This window comes from Bubalus kerabau, chromosome 12, assembly GCF_029407905.1.
Source record: "Bubalus kerabau isolate K-KA32 ecotype Philippines breed swamp buffalo chromosome 12, PCC_UOA_SB_1v2, whole genome shotgun sequence".
Classification (NCBI taxonomy): Eukaryota; Metazoa; Chordata; class Mammalia; order Artiodactyla; family Bovidae; genus Bubalus; species Bubalus kerabau.
The window spans coordinates 16,726,698-16,747,982 of record NC_073635.1 but is presented as its reverse complement, the minus strand read 5'-3'; positions in this window follow the sequence as shown (position 1 = coordinate 16,747,982).

Here is a 21,285-nt window from a genome sequence, read left to right as displayed (position 1 = left end):
TCTTCAATCTGTCAGAGTCTATCTGTGAACACGATCTGTCTGCAGGTTTCAGATAAAGAGGGGATGAAAGTAGTTTAATGTATTAAAGTGACCGTCTTAGCCATCCAGCCACCCTGGCAAGTGTGGGGATCTTAAGAATGCTGCCAGTGTCCCTGAAGAATGGAGGGGAGATGAGGAGGCCCCTGGACCAGGGAGAGAAGCCCTTCCTTAGTACAGGATGGTGAGGAGGGAGCGGGGCCCTGCACGCCGGTTGCTTCAAATCTTCCCCTGGGAAGAGCTCAACACCACCCCACAAATCAGTGAGCATGGCGTTTAGGAAGTAGGGAAAAAAAAGGGGAGAAATAAAAGCCTGACTGGACCTCTCCACAGCGACTCAGGCCTGGAAGATCCCCCAGGAACCTGGCTACCCCCACCCCTTCTCCACCGTGCAGCATGCTCTCTTCCAGCACTGGCCAACACAAACACAGCACCGTCCCGACAGATGTAATTTTACATTTCCTCGTGGCCCTGTTAAAAAGGCTGGAAACAAGGCCAAATCAACTTGAAATAATAAACTTAATCCAATATATTCCAATTTTGATCACATCAACATAATATAAAAACCATTCATGAGAGCTTTTACGCTTTCTCCTAAGTAGGGAGGGAAATATGGCATCTTTATACTCAGAGCACATCTCCATTCACTTGCAAGGTGTTCAACAGATGATGTGAAATGTGGTTCTAACAAAACAAGGCTGTGTTTAATGGGAAAATATTTCATGTTGGTCCCATTTTAAAATTTGTATCGAAATAGGTTAAATTAAAACTTCAGATCCTCGGTTGAACCAGCAGTATTTCAAGTGTTCCACACACACATGTAGGTAGCATTGGGACTGACTGACTTCCTGGGCCTTCTGGAAACCTATACGGGGCACAGGAGGATTTCCATCCCTGAAATAGTGTTAGCGGTGGTACTAGCTGTCTCGATATATCACAGGAAAGAGGGAGGGAGGGATTTTGGAAAAAAGCAAAAGGAGAAACTTCAAGATGGTTAGGACTTCTATTATAGAATCTCTTATCTCTGAAATAATTCATTTTTAGCAGTAATTACCACATCAATCCTAAAGGAAATCAACCCTGAATATTCACTGGAAGGACGATGCCGAAGCTGAACCTCCAATACTTTGGCCACCTGATGCGAAGAGCTGACTCATTGGAAAAAGACCCTGATGCTGGGAAAGACTGAAGTCAGGAGGAGAAGGAGACAACAGGAGATGAGATGGCTGGATGGCATCACCGACCTGATGGACATGAGTTTGAGCAAGCTCTGAGAGTTGGTGACGGACAGGGAAGCCTGGCATGCTGCAGTCCGTGGGGTTGCAGAGTTGGACATGACTTTGCAACTGAACAATTAACTACCACCACATTAATACGCTTTGTGATGGGTTGTTTTGAACCCAACTCCTCTGCTGTCAGCTCCATAAGAACAGGAACTGTATCTCTTACTCACTGTTACATCCAGTTACCATATCTCTCAGTAGTGTTGAAAAAATAAATGAATCACACTGAATCTCTGCAGGACAGCTGAGGTGTGTGATTCTGCCCGTGCAGAGGCAAATCAGTCCAAACAGAAGTGGTCATCTGAGCAAGACTTGTCGAGTCAGCACAGAGCCTACCTTTTAGCTAAAAGTCAACTACCAGCACTTCCCTGGGGACTCAGTGGCAAAGAATCTGCTTGCCAATGCAGGAGACATGGGTTGGAACCCTGGTCAGGGAGGATCCCACATGCCATGGGACAAATAAGCCCATGGGCCACAACTACTGAGCCTGTGCTCTAGAGCCCGGGAACTGCAATCCTGAGCCCATGTGCTTCAACTACTAAAGCCGGTGCACCCTGGAGCCTATGCTCCGCAGCGAGAAGCTCAAGCACAGCAACTGGAGAGTGGCCACCTGCTCACTGCAGCTAGAGAGAGGCACATGCAGCAGTGAAGACCCAGCAGAGCCAAAAATTAATTACATAAAAAACAAAAACTATCAAATAGGGCTGAATGCCTCCATTTCACAGGTGAACTAGTTTGAGGTGTTGGTAGGTGATGGTACGTGAAGTCCTGAATCCCTGTAGAACCTGACAAGCTCCCATCACAGATGACCTGAAACCACCCTCCTTCCCACTCAGATCCTGTTTTCTGGGTTCCTCGTTTTATTTCCTGCAGTTCCAGGGAAATTGGAGCCAAGCCGTTCAGACTGTTGCTGAGCAATGGGGAAGATTGGAATTTTTAGGGCAAGTGACAGAAACTGAACCCTGACTTCCTTAAGCAGAAAGGAGAACTCATTGCAGAAGTCTTGGGCCTGCAGGGGACCCTGGACAAGATAGGACTAGGATCGGGACAGCTGGAGCCAGGCTGGCCACACTGTGTCCACCCCTCTCCCCTCTCTCCTGTACCTACCCCCACCCCTTCCACACCAGCTTCCTCTCCGTTCGGAGACATGTGTCAGTAAACGCCACGTTACCAGACTTCAGAGCTTCAATCTCAACCACCAGTAGGAGTTTGGCACAACTGCTGAATCCAAATTCGAGAAGCCCACTTGGGGGCCTCTTTAGCCTGGCTTGCCCAGGTGTCCTGCCCTGGATAAATCAACATGGCCAGGCCTGGGAATTCACAATACATACTCCAGTGTCAATGGCACCCCACTCCAGTACTCTTGCCTGGAAAATCCCATGGATGGAGGAGCCTGGTAGGTTGCAGTCCATGGGGTCGCTAAGAGTCGGACATGACTGAGCAATTTCACTTTCACTTTCATGCATTGGAGAAGGAAATGGCAACCCACTCCAGTGTTCTTGCCTGGAGAATCTCAGGGACAGAGGAGCCTGGTAGGAGGCCGTCTATGGGGTCGCACAGAGTCGGACACGACTGAAGCGACTTAGCAGCAGCAGCACTCCAGTGTCAAAAGATGTTCAGATTTTTTCTGTTGCCTAGATAAGGTGAGTTCAACTTCAGAAAAAAAAACAAACAAGGAGGCATACTCCTGCTTCATGAAGAGAGTCACCTCCAGAGTGTACCCAAGAGATTACCAAGCTGACCCAACCATCATGCCAGATGGGCCCTCCGTTGGAACCCCTGTGAGATGACTGGAGGGAGAGAGGGGGACAGTGATTTGGGCTTAGACCTCATGTGGATGGAGTGAGATCATTCAAGGAGAGGGATGCTCTCCTGCCCACCCCCCGCCCCAAGTCAAGGGAGGCACGGAGAGAATCATGCTGGAGTGATGGGTCAGCGAGGAGGGGAGCCTGGCAACTCAGGGCCAGCTTCGTGGGCATGAGAGCTGTGCAGTCCCCCAGGGCCGGCACTCAGGAGGGTCCCACTCGGTTTAATGCTCTGCTGTGGCCATCTTGGAATGCTTAACAGTTCAATAGTTTTGCACTGGGTCCTGCAAATTAAGGGGCCCACCCTGAGGGCCATCCGTCATCTGGGGACACTGCCCAGGCAGTGGACTTGCTGTCCATCCTTGTGGCTCCAAGCAGAGCAGAGAGAGGGTGGCACTGGGGCACCCAGTACTGCCCTGCATTTGAGATGGCAAGGATATAGTGGTTTCCGTTGGTCAAGGAGACATAGTGATGGAGGGCTGACAGCAACCATCTTGCTGATACCCTAACAAGAATCCACTCCCATGCAGAGCACTCTGATAGCAAGAAAACTGGGGTCTCCTGATGGTAGAGGCTGAATAGAATAGGGAACGATGTCAGGCTGAGCAGGCCCCTGCACACCAGGGAACTGAGCCCGGAGGAGGCCCTACAGATGCTTCAAGAACTCAGAGTCTTCACACACTTTGTGAGAGGGCCATTGATGGGATGTCTGCCTCACCGAGGGCATCAGAAAAATAGTGCTGGACCCCAGGGCAGAGCAGTCTGCCTCCCCTCACTCCATCCAGCCTCCCTTCACTCCCCCCAGTTCCTGAGAAGCAAGGTGGAGGAGGCAGCTCAAGGGAGGATCATGCTGCCATTCCTAACATCCCACCACAGGTCCTGGCATCCTGGGAAGAGGACAAGGTGAGCTGGGAAATGCCCACAAGACCGTAAGTCTCAAACAGGGCTGGAATGCACTTTAAAGTCTTCAGTCATCTGAAAGGTACCTGGCCAACATACTCTGAAGGACTCCTCTACCCAACAGGGGTATGGTGAGGGTCCACACGGCCCGGCTGGGACACTAAGTCGGGGGAGGGGGAGACACATCTGGTTTATGTAGACAGGCGGCCGGGCTGAGATCACGGTGCTGACATGGCAGCACCACGGCACTGTGATGAAGGGGCCGGGGCACACCTTGCCGATGTGTCCACATGGTGTGGGGTGGTATGAGGCAGGCTCACAGTCACTCACGCCCTCTGATGTCCTCAGGGGACCTAGCATCACCTAGGGATGGTGCACCCCAAGATGGCCTGCTTGGTGTCCCCCTGCTGCACACATTCTGGGGCTCTGCATTCAGGAGGCGCTCACTAAGTGCGCTGAGTTACCGCCTAGAAGAGCATCCAGTTCTTTCCACAACGGTTGAGAACAGTGGTTCACCAACATCAGAATCTCCCACGGGATGACCTGTGAAAACACTCGTCTGGGCTCCACGGCTGGTGCTTCGGATCAATAGGTCCAGGGTGGGGCCTGAGAATCTGCATTTATCACATATTCCCAGGGGCCACGCTGAGACCCAGGGGATTCAGGGCTGCCCCCTCTACCTGAGAGCCACACCCTCCACATGGGGACTGCTAACAGAGGCATTAGGTGGGCAAGTGCGTCCCTTCCTGGTCTGCAGGCCTGGCCTGCCAGTGGATCGCCTGAGGGTTATCTCCCTCCCGCAGCCCCTGCCCGAGTTGAGGGCTCCAGGCCTTTCTTACTCCACTGGGGACTGCGAGGTCTGTCCTGGAGGTGCCAGGGGCGTGGAATTAAAGGCAACCTCTGCATGCCAGCCTCCCCAGACCTGGCATGATCCCCCTCTGCCTCCACAACCCTCTGGTTTGTTTTAAATAACATCTAAGAGCAAGGGGCCTATCAACCTCTTCTCAGCTTCCTGTGGGGTTTTGTGGTTTTTTTTTTTTGGAGATTACAAAAAAATGTTTTATAAGTTTAATTAGATTCTAATCCTTCACTGTTTTGAAAGTGTCTTTACATTCTGATCCACTTTAGTTTAAACTTTTTAATTTGTATTGGAGTATAGCTTTCCAGATGGCGCTAGTGGTAAAGAACCCTCTTGCCAATGCAGGAAACATAATGATCCCTGGGTTGGGAAGATCCCCTGGAGGAGGGCATGGCAATCCACTCTAGTATTCTTGCCTGGAGAACCCCATGGACAGAGGAGCCTCGTGGGCTACAGTCCATAGAGCTGCAAAGAGTCGGACGTGACTGAAGTGACTTAGCATGCAGAGCTGACTCACAATCTGTGACAATTTCAGGTGGACTCAGCCTCACACACACATGCATCCATTCTTTCCCAAACTCCCTACCCATTCCCATGGGCTCCTTTTTTAATGTGATAAAATATACACAACACGAAAGTTACCATTTTAACTGTGTTAAAGTGTACTACTCAGTGGCAGTAAGTGCATTAATATTGTTATGCAATCATCACCATTACCTATTTCCAGAACTTTCTCCCCCCATCAGAAACTCTTGTACTTAAACAATAACTCCGCATTCCACTCCCCTCCATTCTACTTTGTCTCTATGAATTTGCCTAATTTAGGTACCTCATATAAATAAGACCATACCGTATTTATTCTCCCGTGTCTATTTCGCTTAGTGTAATGTTCTCAAGGTCCATCTATGCTGCAGCGTGTGTCAGGACTTTATTCTCTAAGGCTGAATAACATTCCATTGGATGGGTGTATACTCCATTTTGTATATCTATTCATATGTTGTGGGCATTTGGGTCATTTCCACCTTTTGGTTAATGTGAGTATGCCTCTATGAACAGTGTTATATAAATATCTGTCTGAGTCTCTACTTTCAATTTCTTGAGCTATTTATATATAATGAGAGGTGGAACTACTGAAGCATATGATAATACAATGTTTAACATTTTCAGGAACCACCATACTGTTTTCCACAAACTTTAATCTACCTAAGAATCATTCACCAGGAAACTTGGCACATTGTAATCTTAGAACCTCACCAGTATCCTCTGTAGAGGATCTGAGGCTGCCTCTACCAACAGGCTTATTGCCCCAAAGTGCTGTTGAAAGTGGCGTAACCAAGCTCCTCATTTATAAACATGGAAAATCTAGTACTGGCCTGTCACCCCAGCGCCCTCGCTCTATGAGATGAGCAGGTTGTAGCCAAGAGAGGTGAGGCTGCTCTGTGGCTTTGCTGGCGCCTCACTCCCCAGGGCTTAGCCCAAACACCGCCTCTGCAGAGACCCTGGCCGGCCCTAGTCATCCTCTAGCTTTACTTTCTGCACGTAACAAGCTAAGATGATCTGTCTCCTTGTTTATTCTCCTTCACTTCCAAATAGATAAGCGTGAGGGCAGGAACCTTATCTGTCTTAATCACAGCACAGCCCTGGCATCTAGAACTATGCCTGGCACATTATAGGCACTCAGATAATTTGACCGACTGAATAAAATATAAATAGCCTATAAGAAAGTATATCTGTTGTTCGTTGTTCAGTTGCTAAGTCACATCTAACTCTCTGTGATTCCATGGACTGTAGCCTGTCAGGCTCCTCTGTCCATGGGATTCTCCAGGCCAGAATACTGGAGTGGGTTGCCATTCCCTTCTCCAGCGGATCTTCCCAACCCAGAGATCGAACTCAGGTCTCCCGCATTGCAGGCAGATTCTTTACAGTCTGAGCCACCAAGGAATGTATATATAACTCCAATGCTGCTGCTAAGTCACTTCAGTTGTGTCTGACTCTGTGTGATCCCATTAGACGGCAGCCCACCAGGCTTCCCCTTCCCTGGGATTCTCCAGGCAAGAACACTGGAGTGGGTTGCCATTTCCTTCTCCAAGGCATGAAAAGTGAAAAGTGAAAGTGAAGTCACTCAGTTGTGTCCGACTCTTAGCGACCCCGTGGACTGCAGCCTACCAGGCTCCTCCATCCATGGGATTTTCCAGGCAAGAGTACTGGAGTGGGGTGCCATTGCCTTCTCCGATATTTGCAAGAAATATTCTGCAACCTTCGTAATTCTCCCAAACACATAATCTTCCCATAAAACCAACTTTTTTTTTTTTTTTAAAGATAAAGTCATACTGAGGTGCTCACTAGGTGACTGACTCCAGTTCAGCAGTTTTGAACCTTAGACTCTGCACAATGTTAACTCTGCAAATGCCAGATTTGCCACTCTTTCCACAGGCCTGGGATGGTTTGGGAAGGGTTACCATTCCATTAACCAACGTCTTTAATTGGGACCAGGCTGAAATTTTTCTTTCCATTAAGATTTTAAAGCCCTATGATTTTCTAAGTAATGCATCCCCCTGGTGTAAAAAATGCTGTGGGTAATGGGAAGAAAGGAAAGAGAGAGGAGCTTGGCTTCTCACCCCATCTATGTAGTCAGTCAGCATCACCATCCTTGGTCCTGATGTTTTCACAGGAGCACACTGCATGTAGATTGGGGCAAAATTTCCAGGAATGCTACATATGGTTTTACTAGTTTCATGTCAACTGGTTGAAAACTGAAAGGTGAGACTTTGTCCTGAGCCTGAAGTAGAGCTACCTGGGGGCTGGATGGGAGGCAGGAAAGCATGGCCATGACTCATATGGCACAGACCCTCCAGTTTATGGTGCTTGACCTAGGAATTAGGAATTTCAAAACAATATAAAAACCCATAACAATATAAAAAACCCACAGCATTTTTTGTGGCTTGGAGCTCCTCTGTGGTTCCCAAAGTCCACACTGTCTATGTCCTGGCCTCCGAGTTCCCTGTGCTCTACTGTGGCTGAGTTGCTAGCCCTTTGCCAGGCTCTGCTGTCCACCTTCCCTGCAGAAGCAGTGGGATTAAATGGGAAGAAGGGACAAGAGATCCAGGCTGGAGCAGGTCGGTCAGCACAACCAGGGCACAACCCTGCAGGGTTCCACCTGGTGCCAGCAGGACAGTACCTGCCTGTCACGCCTGCTTTCTCAGTGTGGGCTGTCTGCTCCCTTCCTCTTCACCAGCCAAACACTCCCTTCAATAAAGCCTCCTTTCCCTAGTAGCTCAGTTGGTAAAGAATCCACCTGGAATGCAGGAGCTGCTGCTGCTGCCAAGTCACATCAGTCGTGTCCGGCTGTGTGTGACCCCATAGACGGCAGCCCACCAGGCTCCACCATCCCTGGGATTCTCCAGGCAAGAACACTGGAGTGGGTTGCCATTTCCTTCTCTAATGCATGAAAGTGAAAAAGGAAAGTGAAGTCTCTTAGTCGTGTCCGACTCTTAGCGACCCCATGGACTGCAGCCCACCAGGCTCCTCCGTCCATGGGATTTTCCAGGCAAGAGTACTGGAGTGGGGTGCCATTGCCTTCTCCACAATGCAAGAGACTCTGGTTCAATTCCTGGGTCAGGAAGATCCCCTGGAGAAGGGCTAGGCTACCCACTTGTTTTCTCGCACTTCCCTTGTGGCTCAGCTGGTAAAGAATCTGCCTACAATGTGGGAGACCTGGGTTCGATCCCTGGGTTAGGATGATCCCCTGGAGAAGGGAAAGGCTATACCCACTCCAGTATTCTGGCCTGGAACTGTATAGTTCATGGGAAAGCAAAGAGTCGGACACAACTGAGCGACTTTCACTTTTCCAATGAATCTGCCTATTTGACTTAGGTTACCACACTCTCTGTGACTTTAACACCCATCGGGTTTTTAAGATTCCATGTTTATTTTCCATTTGTGCTTAGGGCTTCCCAGGTGGCTCAGTGGTAAAGAACCTGCCTGCCAAATAGGAGACACAGGTTCGATCCCTGTGTCGGGAAGATCCCCTGGAGAAGGAACTGGCAACCCACTCCAGTATTCTTGCTTGGAGAATCCCATGGACAGAGGAGCCTGGCGGGCTACAGTCCATGGAGTCACAAAGAGTCAGACACACCTGAGCAACTAAACAATATGTTTATTTAAGATGGGTCTTACTTCTTTGAGGACAGTATCTGCCTCTTCTGCTTCCTCATGAACCTTTCCTGTATTCAATAAAGTCCCAGAGGGGTCATGGGGAACTGGAGCAGTAGAGAGTGAAAGATGCTGAGGAAGAAGAGGGTTTTGAGGGGAGATGAGGCAATCAAATATAGCAGTCACACCCACACACAGCAGGAGAAAGAGGGATGAGGGAGAGAGAAAGAGAGGGAAAGGAAGGGGGAGGGAGGGAGAAGAGAAGGAAGGAGAAAGAGATGGAGAGGGAGAGAACAGAGAAAGGCATCAAAAGGGGAATTCTGGATGCAAGAATTAGAAACTCAGAGAACTTGACGAGCAAATTTGACATAGTTGTAAGAAAAGGCTAGATTAAAAGGCATTAGGAAGTGAATGAAGGATGGTACCCAGTGCTGGTAACATGCACTTTCAAACACAGCTCATCAAGTATAAATTTATGTAACCATGTCTTGAGAACTTTAAAAATATTCATACCCTTTGGCTCAGGATTTCATTTCTAAGCATGGCTGCAGACAAAGATGCAGGCGTAAGAATGTCTATCACAACAATACTTACAACCATGAGAAAACGGAAACCACTTCAGTGTCCAAAACTGGATCTCAAAGATGAGCTATTAGTCATTACCACTGTTATGATGACAAAGAATATTTCCTCACCTAGGATTGCAATATCATGTTTAATTCAAAGTTCAGAATATAAGATATTTCGTATGATTTAAACTTTGTAAAATGTAAACCGGTATCTATTGATCTATTTACTTACCTACCATTTAGGCATCTAGTCTCACAGATAGAAAGACTGAAAAGGAAACCCACTAGGACACTAGTAGTCAGTGGTTATATTACGTTGTGAGCTTAGAAGGGATTATCTGCTTTCCTTTCTATATTTTCTGTCTTTTCCGGATTTGTGTACTAATTACGAGTCATGCTTAACACTCAGGGATACCAAAGGTTGCTATAAAAATAGAATGAGACTGTGGTGAGAAAGTGGAAGGATGGAATGAAGATTATCTTAAAAGTTCAGAAGAGGAAAGAGCCTTTTGACTCAAGATGTTAACACAGAAGTCTCCTGAATTTACTTCCTTTCAAGGAACACCACATATCTACAGTTACATATGGAACCATTTCCTCTGAAATATATCTGGAAACAAGCTTAGTGGTTCTTACACGTTTGGCAAATGAGCCAATAGCTAACATCAACCTCAATGGTGAAAAACTGGAAGCTCTGCTTCTAAGATAAGGAACAAGACAAGGAAGCCCACTCATGCTGCTTGCACTCACCACAGTCCTGAAAGTCTAGCCAGCGCAATCAGGCAAGAAAAAGAAATAAAAGCATCCAGATCAGAACGAGAGAAGTAGAACTGTCTCTATTTGCAGATAACATGACATTATACATAGAAGACCCTGACGACTTCTCTCGGAAATTGTTAGGACTAACCAATACATTCAATAAAGGTGCAGGATATAAAATCAATATACAAAAATTAGTTGTGTTTCTATACACTAGTAACAAGCCCATTCACAACTGCTTCAATTGTGGGAATTGTAGGAATTCAATTGTAGCAATAAGTTTAACCAATTAGGTGAAAGATCTGTACACTAAAAACTGTAAGACATTAATGAAAGGAACTGAAGATACCAATTAATGGGAAGAATACTGCAAAAATATCCATACTACAAAGCAATCTACAGATTCAGTTCAATCCCCATCATAATTCCAAAGGCATTTTTAAAAAGAGAAATGAACACTCCCAATCCTCTATGGAACCACAGAAGACTCAGAATACCTAAAGCGATCTTGAAGGAAAAAGAACAAAGCTTTTTCCTCAAATTGGAAAACATTCATACTCCCTGATTTCAAACTATATTATAAAGTGCTAACAAAACAGTATGGAACTGGCGTAAAATAGACACGCAGTCTGCAGAAGGTAATGGCACCTCATTCCAGTACTCTTGCCTGGAAAATCCCATGGACGGCCTGGAAGGCTCAGTGAGCGACTTCACTTTCACTTTTCACTTTCATGCCTTGGAGAAGGAAATGGCAACCCACTCCAGTGTTCTTGCCTGGAGAATCCCAGGGATGGGGGAGCCTGGTGGGCTGCCATCTATGGGGTTGCACAGAGTTGGACACGACTGATGTGACTTGGCAGTAGCAAAGATGCAGTCCCTGATAGCTCAGTTGGTAAAGAATCCACCTGCAATGCAGGAGACCCCCATTCAATTCCTGGGTTGGGAAGATCCTCTGGAGAAGAGAAAGGCTACCCACTCCAGTATTCTGGCCTAGAAAATTTCATGGACTATACAGTCCATGGGGTTGCAAAAAGTCAGACACGACTGAGCAACCTTCACTTCACTTCACAATGAAACGGAAAAGAGACCCCAGCAATAAACCTATACATATATGGTTAATTTATGATAAGGGACCCAAGACAATACAATAGGGAAAGAACAGTTTAAGTGGATGGTGTGGGGGAAAATGTACAGCCACATGCAAAAGAATAAAACCAGACAACTATCTCACACCATAAACAAAAATCAACTCAAAATGGAATAAAGACTTGAATGTAAAACCTGAATCTATAAAACTCCTAGAACAAAACATGGACAGGCAGCTTCTTGACATAGGTCGGTGATGAATTCAACAAAACGCAAAAAAAAAAAAAAAGGAAAAAAAGGGCAGAAAACAAACAAGTGGGGGACTATATCAAACTAAAAGGTTTCTGCACAGCTAAGAAAATCATCAACAACATGAAAAACAAGTCTACTGAGTGGGAAAAATATTTGCATATCTGATAAGGGGTTAACATGCAAAAAATATAAAGAACTCATACAACTCAATAGCAAAAAGCCAAACAAAACCATTAAAAAATGGGCAAAGGATCTGAACATTTTTCCAAAGATGTACACAGATGGCCAACACATACATGAAAAGATGCTCAACATAATTAGTCATCAGGCAAATGCAAATCAAATCCACAAATTTATCACTTCACACCTGTTAGAAAGGCCTTTATCAAAACAATCATGTTTGTGAGGATGTACAGACACAAGAACACTTGCGCCTTGTTAGTGGGAATGTAAATCGGTGTGGCCACTATCGAAAACAGTATGGAGGTTCTTTAAAAGGTTAAACATTCAACTACTGCGTGATCTAGTAATTCCACTTCTGAGAATTTATCCAAAGGAAATGAAATCACTGTCACAATAAGATATTTGCACCCCCCATGTTCCTTGCAGCATTACTCACAATACTTAAGACAGGGAAACAACCTGAGTGTCCGCGGACAGTGAATGGATCAAGAAGATGTGGCATATGTACACAGGGATTGCTCAGTCATAAAAATGGAGGAGTCTGCCATCTACAGCAATGCGGATGCGCATTAAGGGAATTAAGCTAATGAAATAAATCAGACAGCAAACGACAAAGTGTATGCTATTGCTAATATGTGGAATTTAAACAAACCTGAACTCACACACAGAGAACAGACTGGTAGCTGGCAGACGAGGGTTGGAGTGGGGGGTTGAAATGACTGAAGTGGTCAAAAGTTTCAAACTTCCAGCTGTAAGATGAGTGCATACAATGAACAACATGCTTACTATTTTTTTTTTAATTGAAGGGATGGGGAGAGAAAGAAAACTAATTCAAGGGATAGCAATGGTTGGGAAGGCTTGCTTTGGGATTATTTTTTAAAGCTGATACAGTAAACCATCCTTTCAGACAGAGGAGGCTACAATAGGGAGGGTGAAACTGAAGAACCAGAGGAGAGAGTAACTGACAAGAATGCCCAGAGCCACAGGGGCAGGTCACGGGGAAAGACGGTCTTAGAGGGAAGAGGGCCCCTTCTTCCCTGCGATGATCCAAGGCAGAGAGGAGGTAGCGAGGAAGAACCCAGAGTGGCCTTGTTAATGACCTTGATGATGACCTTGTTCTGCTCTGATGCATAGCAGAGGACCCAGGGGGTGGGGGGACGCTTGGGCTTTAAAGCGGGGTAGGTACCTCACTTTGCACAGCCACATCTGGGACCGGAGTCCTTCCCAGCTTCCTAATAAAACAGGTTCCACAGCTCTGTGCTCTCATTTTTCTACCTTCAAGAGACTCTTACAAAAGCAAGATATATGGACAAAGTCTGTTACTAGTTGGCACACTGCCCTGGGCAGGTGGCTCCTGGGGGTGTCTGGGAGAATATAAAACACAGCCTTCTCTTGGGAGCCCGTGGGAACTCCGCAGGTCTAAACCTGACACCTTCGATCTGCCTGCTGGAGCCAGCTCCCCTCACAGATCACTGTTCCTGTTAAAGGCACTGATGTCCAGACAGTGCTGAAGCCCAGAGTCACCCCTGACAGGTTCCTCCTCCAGCACCTTTTCACCTCTTCTTTGTGGTTTCCGGTGCCCACCTCGGTAATACCCCCACTCCCAGTGTTGGCCTCAGCTGCTCATCACCTCTGAGGATGACGGCAACACAGACCAGCTGGTCTCCCCGCCTCCAGCCTGTTCCCACTGCTCCAACCCCCTCAGTGCCCTGCTGTCTTTGACCCAGGGGCATTTGGATATGCTGTTCCCACCTTTCCTGCCTTCTTTTGGCCAAGGTTAATCATGGCAACCCACTCCCTATTCTTGCCTGGAAAATCCCATGGACAGAGGAGCCTGGTGGGCTGCAGGCTATGGGGTCACAAAGAGTCGGACATGCGCTCACGTGACAATCAGCCTCCAGACTCCACTCTGACCCTCCCCCTCCCTGATGCCGAAGAGGCTGTACTGTGCAGTCTGGAGACAGGAACACGGTTCTATTTAATCCACAGTCATGTTATTCCAGCATCTAACCTGGTCTCTGGCACATAGTGAGTGCTTGGAAGTGATGAAGGAAGAGCTGAACAAAAAGTGATGCTCACAGCTTGTTCTACTCAAGTTAGATGACCAGGGAACTAACACCTGTGTTATGCCTGCTCCAGGAATTGTACCTAGTTATCCCAAGTGCTTTGAATACACTATTTCAATAAGTCTCAGATCAACACAGAGGTAGAGGTTATTACTCTTTTGCAGATGAAGAAACGGGCTTAGAGAGGGAAAGCATTTACTCAAAGGCACCCTCCACAGTTAACACCCACCACTGTCTATAATCATGATCTCTATATTTTCATACTATTATCTCCTTTTCCAGTTAAATTCCCTAGTGATCACAAACTTTAGGGAACTAGGCAATCGCTCCTTTGCACAGAAGTTTAGGGTTTCTAAGAAGTAACTTTATGCCATCTACACATCTGTAAATGTTTATTTCTTATCTTTACATCAGGCTGAGAGGTCCCTACAGACCAGGACTATGTCTTCATTCATCCTTGTACAACATACAATTCTTGGCAAGTTACAACTATTTCGTAAATAGTTACTGATTTGATAATCAACTTATTTGTTGATTTAGGAAGTAAAGTTACGATGGTGAATTTTCTCCAGTCAGGGCAGAAAGTTCTTTTGAGCAGATGGCCCATTCCAGCACCCATCAAATTGTACTAGATCGGTCGTTTTCTAAGCACAGGGCAGCCCTGGGGCTGTAGACAGAACAAATTTAAATTCATAATGAATTCATTGAAAAATCCCAAGGCAAGAAATCTTTCAGAAGCACTAATGGCATCTCCATTTAAAACTGGATTAATTCTGTATGGATTAAATATTATTATAGTGAAGTGCAAATAAACACAGTTGTGATGAAACGCTGCTTCTGAAAAAAGAATTCGTTAAGTCAGTCAATCATCATAGCTTAGTTGTTCATTAATACGATGACCTCTTCTATCTCACATCTCTTTTTCTCAGTTCATTTATTCCTTTCGCATTTATGGAGCACCTGTTCAAACAAAGCAGGGGGCTGGGTGCTTGGGAAGTAGCACGGAAATGTGTGTTCCATAGGTCTTTGCTGTTCCAAGAGGCATCTAAGATCCAGCACATGGAGAGTTCAGCTAAACTGGTCTGTGATACTGGAGAAGGCAATGGCACCCCACTCCAATACTCTTGCCTGGAAAATCCCATGGACGGAGGAGCCTGGTAGGCTGTAGTCTACGGGGTCGCTAAGATTCGGACACGACTGAGCGACTTCACTTTCACTTTTCACTTTCATGCATTGGAGGAGGAAATGGCAACCCACTCCAGTGTTCTTGCCTGGAGAATCCCATGGACAGAGGAGCCTGGTGGGCTGCCGTCTAGGGGTTGCACAGAGTCGGACACGACTGAAGTGACTTAGCAGCAGCAGCAGCTCTGTGATACTGCGGCCATGGCATCAATCTTGTGTGGTCAAGTGGCCTGAGGGGGCCTTAAATTGACATTAGCCTCTCATGCAAGTGCACGCCCTGGACTACAGCCCATAGAATCGCAGGTGAATATAAATTCCCTGTGACTTCTCCAGTGAGAATTGTGGTCAAGTGTCCCTGATTCCCATGGCATTCTCTTGTATGCCCCATTGATAAGACCCCCAAGAAGCTTACGAAAACCCTGCTCTTTTGGTCTGAACTCACCAACTCACCAGTCTGAGACATGGAACCCCAAAGCATGGCACCCACCAACCCTGAAAAGACCTGTGGCCCAGGTTCCTGCCTCTCAGCCTGCACCCTGCCTTAACTTCCCCCCTCCCGGCCCTGCAAGGCATGCCAGCTACCACCTCCTGTGGGTGGTAAACCTCTCTTTCACCTTCCCTTGCGGTCGTTTGTTGAGCCTCGCCATTGCACACCCCAGGGCTCTACTTAACTGGCGTTAATCCAACAGAGACAGAGAACAGCAGCAGCGTCACCTGGGAGCTTGTTAAAAAGGCAGGATCTTAGACTCCATCCCAGGTCCACCGAATCAGAATCTCCAGTTTAACAAGATCCCCAGGTGATTGCAATGGCCATTAAAGTTTGAGAAGAACCATGGAAACCAACATCCTGTGGGCCATACAGGACAGTCCAGTGAGACTGTTTCTTAATGACATAAAACCTTTTCAATCAGGTCTTCCCTATACATATATCGCACACCACAGACTTTCCCAATATTACACGTCAGTTGTATCTCAGTAAAGCTGCAGAGGGGGGGAGGCCTAACCTGACTGCCTTATTTATTCCTACAGCTTGAGCCCCCACCGTAAGATTCTGTCTTCTTACCCGACTTTTTTCCCCCATGGTATTTATCACCTCAGGTGGTGCTAGTGGTAAAGAATCTGCCTGCCAGCAACTCAAGAGACGCAGGTTCAATCCCCGGGTCAGAAAGGTCTCCTGGCGTAGGAGGTGGCAACCCACCCCAGTATTCTTGCCTGGAAAATTCCATGGACAGAGGGGCCTGGTGGGCTACGGTCCACGGGGTTGCACGGAGTCAGACACATACATATTTATTGTCTATATAGTTCACTCTGTCTCTTCCTGCTAGAATTTAAGTCCACAAGGGAAGAGACTGTCTGTGTGGCTCACCGGTACCCCCAGCACCGTGGATATGAGCTTCCAGAGCTCAGGCGTGCTTCTAAGTTTCCTCCAGCTCTCAGCTCAGCCTGAGGCTTTCTAAGTTGAAAACAAATGTTTCTTAATTATCAGATGAAGAATAGCTGGCTGCTTCCAGGGCCCAGAGACCCTTCCTAGTGCAGGACTTCTAGCCTGTCTGCCGATTCTGGGTCAGTGAAGAGCAGCCTGCAATCCGCATGCCTTGTGGGTAGCACGGTTGTGTCATTTAAACTGGGACACTTTTGAGATGGGGAAGGAAGCACTATTAATAATTCTGCAGATATGAGAGGTATACAACTGTGACCTCACATATGCGGCCCACTCTGTTACAGCCACAATCCAGTTCCCGGGAAGGGATCATGTCATATATTTTTGTCTTAGTCTGGACTCGAGATGCAAGAAACAGAATCCAATACAAATGAGGTCAGGTTTAAAAGTGCCTTATTGGAAGCTTACAGGAACAGCTTGTGGAAACTAGTACAGGAGTTGCAGGCACGTGGTGAAGGGCAGGGCAGCCTGGTGTGCTGCAGTCCATGAGGCCACAAAGAGTGGACACAACTTAGCAAGACAACAACAACAGCTACCTGGGCCTGCTCTAGCTCAGGTATGAAAGAAGCAGAAGAGCATGCCCTGGGATATTCTGGTTTACAGCAGTTTGGGAAAGCGAAATAATTTATTTCCAAAATTGGGAAAGGAATACATCAAGGCTGTATACTGTCACCCAGCTTATTTAACTTCTATGCAAGTACATCATGTGAACTGCCAGAAGGGATAAAGCACAAGCTGGAATCAAGATTGCCAGGAGAAATATCAAGAACCTCAGATATGCAGATGACACCACCCTTATGGCAGAAAGTGAAGAGGGACCAAAGAGCCTCTTGACGAAAGTAAAAGAGGAGAGTGAAAAAGTTGGCTTAAAGGTCAACATTCAGAAAACTAAGATCATGGCATCCCGTCCCATCACTTCATGGGAAATAGATGGGGAAACGATAGAAACAGTGACAGACTTTATTTTCTTGGGCTCCAAAATCACTGCAGCTGGTGACTGCAGCCATGAAATTAAAAGATGCTTGCTCCTTAGAAGAAAAGCTATGACTAACCTAGAGAGCAGAGACATTATTTTGTCGACAAAGGTCCATCTAGTCAAAGATATGGTTTTTCCAGTAGTCATGTATGGATGTGAGAGCTGGACCATAAAGAAAGCTGAGCGCTGAAGAACTGATGGTTTTGAACTGTGGTATTGGAGAAGACTCGAGTCCCTTGGACTGCAAGGAGATCCAACCAGTCCATCCTAAAGGAAATCAGTCCTGACTATTCATTGGAAGGACTGATGTGGAAGCTCCAATACTTTGGCCACCTGATGTGAAGAACTGACTCATTTGAAAAGACCCTGACGATGCGAAAGATGGAAGGCAGGAGGAGGAGATGACAGACAATGAAATGGTTGGATGGCATCACCGACTCAATGGACATGAGTTTGAGAAAGCTTCAGGAGTTGGTGCTGGACAGGGAAGCCTGGTGTGCTGCAGTCCATGGGGTTGCGAACAGACAGGAGGGAGCGACTGAACTGGAGTAATTTATGGGACTAAGGGAGAGAGGCGGGGACTTGATGCTGATATTTTGGCGTATGCCAGTGTTTCCTAAAGCTTGGGCCAATTAATATTCCTTTAACCTGAAATGTTTTTTCTTGCCTGTCCCTTTAAGTAGCCCACGTCCTCCACCCAGCCTTTTCCTGAAGGACTGTTGGGGTGGAACAACTCTTTACTGAGCCTTTTGTCCTGTGCAGAGGTGATGGATATTTAGTGCCTCCTGCCCGGTAAATGCCAGTGACATCTCCTTACCGATTTGTTATTACAACCTAAAATACATCCAGGCATTTCCAAATGCCCCCACTTACATGATAATATAGGTGCAGCATCCATATCCAACATAGCATCAGTGTCTGAGTTCAAATTCCCGGAAGAGAAACTGATCTGAAACTCAACTGAACTGAAACTCTGCAGCCACTGAATTGGACCCTGGTCCATCCAGCTATGACTGGAGGTGTGAACGGTCAATCACAGTCACAGGATATGCCCAAGGCTGCCAAGACCGACCCCCTCCACAGAAGCTAAGGGCAGGGATAACTCCCAAAGAAGGGACTGTGACAATCAGCCTGTTGGCTTGGCTAAGGATGGGGGCAGTGAAAGGCGTTCTCGGGGATAATTACATTTGCTCAGGAGACCCCAGTGACACTGCTCAGTATCTTGTCATGCTTTTTGGAATCAGTGCCTACAAGGTCATCTCTTTTCCTGTCTCTTCTCCTCTGAAAGCAAACCTCACCCCACCCTGTAACTCCTCCCTTTCCACCTTCCCTCATCTTGTACTTGTCTATGCCTCCTCCAACCTTGGACGTCCACAAACATGTGATGTCAGCAGCTCTGGCTTCTCTTGCATACAGACAACATACCATTAATTTGTGGAAACTTGAATGAGCTATTTCATAGTCGTAAGGATGCAGGAAAAATGCCTAATTTACCCTCAATTAATACACTTTTGGCGTATGCATTTGCCTTGCACAGCTGTTCACTATTTGCAGAGGCCATCACGATGCTCAGAAGATAATCAGAGAAACTACTTAAGAATAACATGCTGCCTTTGAAAAAAATACACCAATGCCCATACTGAATGGTAATGAGCTCAGGCAGGAACCCAGCTGAGACCTCCATGGCCAACCCACCCAGCTGGGATATTTCCATTTTATACGAACCTTTTTACGATGTTATAAATTTCACATTTTTACAGTAACAGGTCTTAATCATCATGAAAACCATTTATACACGTATCTTTGGTAAACGGAATTCAAATTTCCGCATGACCTGGAAACGCTCAATTATTCATAGCTTCTCTAGGGCCTTCTGGCTTCTTCTGACCCCTCTGATAATTTCATCATTGTTTATGCATATAAAAATCACAATTTAGGCTCATGCACCTAAAGTAAGCCTATAAGGCATTTTTCAGTCCATTTTTGCTGCTTGTATATATTCTCAAAGGTAGAGGAGTCGGGGTTTGAAAAGCAGTGAGTGTAAGGCTTGAGTTTGTAAATCCCTTTCTCACACCAAGTTTTTTTTATAATCAACGCAAAATAGTACAAAATCTTGGAGATATAATTTGTAAACCCAGCATATATTATAAACACTGCTATATCCCTTGATACACTCTAGAGAATTCATTTGAAACACACAGTCACAGGGTCTGACCCATAATTTTTAGTTGTTTCACTTAGTATTTGGCTCTTACATCAGCTTTTCCATTTAGAATCTTTCTTAGAGATTGTTTTAACCTCAGTCATTAGAAGTTTTGAACCCAATCTTCCTATATTTGCTTACTTTTTAGGTCACAAAGCTTTTTGGAACAGAGTCAAATTTCTAAGAGCCAAGCAAGCATTTGATTGAAAAATTATCTTTGAGCCATTTAGTAGCGACTTAGGAGCATTTGTCTGCTACTCTATGGGAATTCTTCTGAGTGTTTCATTCACTCGTATTTTATCAGTTCTGTATGTTTGGGATAAAGAACATGAAGTAGAGGATATGGTCGCAAGACAGTAAATTTAACAAGTTGTTTTTGATTTCACTATAAAATGTAAGTTTGTGCAGCCTTGAAAACCTTCTTTGCATGAAATGAAGGCATTGATTCTATCATTGTTACCTGCCGGAGGGGACCAACAAATCCATGGTAAACACTGACCTGACGGGCTCTGCGTCCTCACCTCCTTCATCTTGAACCCGGGGCCCTGAGAAGCTGGGAGTGTGTTGGTTGAGGCTTATAAAACTTTCTCTCACACCAGGTGTGTGTGTGTGTGGTTGATGGCACAATAGGGCGATAGGAAAAAAAAAAAAGCACTAGGCTTCCATGGGAACAAATGGAAATGAAGAACCTGGACACACCTGTAAAGGATCTGACACGTCCTGCCTGGGTGTTTGACAAAGGTCTCTTGTCCTCACAGAATTGGGACCCAGGAGATGCTGGGTCTGTCTTTTGAATGAATATAAGAACTTCCTAACTGATCTTGCCCACTTCAGCCTCACAACATGGTCCCTGGTTTATTCTTCTCAAATGTACATGTGACTCTGTCATATCCTTTTTGAAACTCTTCAAAGTTTCCCTATGGCTTGCAGGGAAAATATACAAATAAGTTGGCAAGATCTCCAAAGCCAGGATCCTCTGGCCCCAGCCATCCCTCGGGCCCTGCCTAAAGCACTTCCTGTTAGTCTAGTCCATTCCAGCCCTGCAGAACAGCAAGGAGCCCTTGCAATGAGTTGGTTTCCTTTCACGTATAGGTATCTGTCTAAAGGGACTCTCCCTTTACCTGCCCTGGTAACCCCCTGCTCTTATTGTTGTTTAGTCACTAAGACATGTCTGACTCTTTGAGATCCCCATGGACTGTAGCCCACTAGGCTCCTCTGTCCATGGGATTTCCCAGGCAAGAATACTGGAGTGGGTTGCCATTTCCTTCTCTAGGGGATCTTCTTGACCCAGGGATCAAACCTGCGTCTCCTGCATTGGCAGGCAGATTCTTTACTGTTGAGCTACCATGGAAGCCCCAGTAAACCCCTAGCAAACTCGTGGGCTTCCCTGGCGGCTCAGATGGTAAAGAATCCATGTGTAAGCCAAATAAAGAAATACTAAAACAAAAAAAAGGAAAAACCTTCCACTTCTATGAGTCACAAACTATTCCCAAGAGTGTGTTTCTGTTCTCAGACCAGTGTTTCGACAATCAG